This window comes from Octopus bimaculoides, chromosome 22 (assembly GCF_001194135.2).
Source record: "Octopus bimaculoides isolate UCB-OBI-ISO-001 chromosome 22, ASM119413v2, whole genome shotgun sequence".
NCBI classification, from domain to species: Eukaryota; Metazoa; Mollusca; class Cephalopoda; order Octopoda; family Octopodidae; genus Octopus; species Octopus bimaculoides.
Window position 1 is genome coordinate 30,891,937 of NC_069002.1, and position 2,579 is coordinate 30,894,515.

Consider the following 2,579-nt stretch of genomic DNA (forward strand, 5'->3'; position numbering starts at 1 on the left):
TATATATATATATATATATATATATATATATATATATATGCATGTATATACATATGTACATGCATACACATATATAGACACCCACACACATTCACTGAGATATGTGATTTACTAACGCTTGATTTACTATTGACTAAATAAAAAAGAAAAAAAGAAAAGCTAAATAAATACTCCATTAAATTCTATCAATAATATTGATTTTTAGTTATATTTTATAGTAAATGCTATTTTGTATTGCATATGCTGCCCTCCTCCTACCACTCATGGTGTGATAGTTCACTGACAAAGAGAGGGAGAAAGAAAGGGAGAAAGAGAGAGGGAGACAGAAAGAAATAGAGGGAGAGAGAAAGAAATAGAGGGAGAGAGGTACGTTTTGTTAGAAGCCACATATATTCTTTTCTATTCTAGGCACAAGGCTCGAAATTTTTGGGGTGGGAGCCAGTCGATTAGATCGATTCCAGTATGCAACTGGTACTTAATTTACTGACCCCGAATGGATAAAAGGCAAAGTCAACCTCGGCGGAATTTGAACTCAGAACATAAAGACAGATGAAATACCGCTAAGCATTTCGCCCAGAGTGCTAACATCTCTGCCAGCTCACCGCCTTAGAAGCCACATATATTAGCTGATAACTGATTGCTCACTGCATACTACAGAAGACAACTGAAGGTATCTAGATATAGAAACCTTCATATATATAAGCTATCATCTTATATATATGGCCAGAACACATTAAATATTGTAGTCTTAGATACTCTTACAAAGTTGAGGTATTGATGGTCAGAATATCTTTGATCATAAGTATGCTGCATTGGGACTGGCCTGGTGTTAAACAACTATAGCAACAGGAATGGGAACAGCAGTAACAATGATAATAACAACATTGTAACAACAATAAGAACTGTTTGGTGATAAATTAAATAATATATATGAAAATAATAAGTCCACTCTGCTGAGTGGTTGGTGTCAGGAAGGGCATCCAGCTGTAAAAATCCTGCCAAAACAGTCCCAGAAGTCTGGTGCAGGCTTCTGCCTGGTTGGCTCCTGTCAAACCATTCCACCCATGCCAGCATGGAAGGTGAATGTTAAACGATGATTATGATCATCAAATAATTAATATAAGATGAATTAGAGAAATGATAAATATAATATAGAGTAATAAGTGTCATAATATATAAGACAGACGAATCATAAATGTAAGAATAAAAGTCATAAACAAGGATAGAGTAATACATCATAATATATAAGATAGAGGGATAAATAAGTCATAAATATGGAGAGATAAGAGTCATGAGTATGAGATTGAGATAGAAGGTCATAAATATAAGACAGGGTAAAGAGTCATAAGTGTAAGGTAGAAGAATAAGAGTTGTAAATTAGAGATAGAGTAATATGGATCACAAATATAAGATAGAGTAAGGTGTAATAAATTCAAGATAAGAATCATAAATTTGAAACAGAATAATAAGAGTCATAAATTTAAGACTGAATAATAAGAGTCATAAATATAAGAAGAATAAAAGACATAGATAAAAGACAGAGCAATATGGGTCAAAAATATAAGATAGATGAATAGATGAATGAGTCATAAATGCAAGATAGAATAATAAGACATAAATAAAAGACAGAGTAATAAGTGTCCAGGATATAAGATAAAGGAAGAAAAGTCATAAATAAGGATAGCTTAAAAAGGGTCATAAATGGATGATAGAGGAGTAAGAGTCATAGATATAAGATAGAATGAGAGTCATGGACAATGATATAAAATAATTGTATCAATGTCATTTATAAGTACAGTTCTGGCAACTGAACGGTTGATTGCATGAAACCTTTAGTTATGAAAATATAATCTTGTTTCTTTGCAACATAATTGTAACAGTTTGCATATGTTTTTAATTTTGCTGTGTATTGAAAGCTTTTCTGTGTAAAAAACACTTTTCTGAGTTAAAATACACAAATATACATACGCACGCACACATACACACACAAACACACAGCCTCTCTCTCTGACACACACATGCATACACACACACACACATACGCATACACACAACCTCTCTCTTTGACACACACAAAGTCCCCCTCTCTCTCTCTGACACTTGTTCACACATGCACACACACACACACACACACACACATGCATACACATTCACATGCCACACAGCATATCTCTCTCTCTCTCTCTACCTCTATCCCTCTAACACACATACACACACACAAACATATATAGACATACATGAACATCACAAGAGATATTGTATCCGTCTAATCAAGGAATTTATTCCCCTTTGAGTGCTCAACAAAGAATTAGAAATAAGTTGGGGCTATGACCAATGTCTGAATAAAAAATAGGTAAATGGAATGTGTGAATACTGGATATTCCCATATAAAAAAAAGATGCAAGTGTATATTTAATATGCCGACTTTTGAGTATAGGAACGATTCAACTTGAGAATGGTAGGAAAAGTTAACCACATATTTTTCCAACCAGACGTGCTTAACTGAAAAGTGTATAATCTTAATTATACATACATGTGTGTGTGTGTGTGTGTGTGTATATATATATATATATATATGT

The 2,579-nt window shown here is 33.3% G+C and overlaps 1 protein-coding gene across 1 annotated transcript in view; it reads left to right on the forward strand.

Moving 5' to 3' along the window:
* Positions 1–2,579, forward strand: part of LOC106872335 (synaptotagmin-1) — a 168,374-nt gene that overhangs the window by 44,926 nt on the left and 120,869 nt on the right. The gene's annotated exons all lie outside the window — the stretch shown is intronic.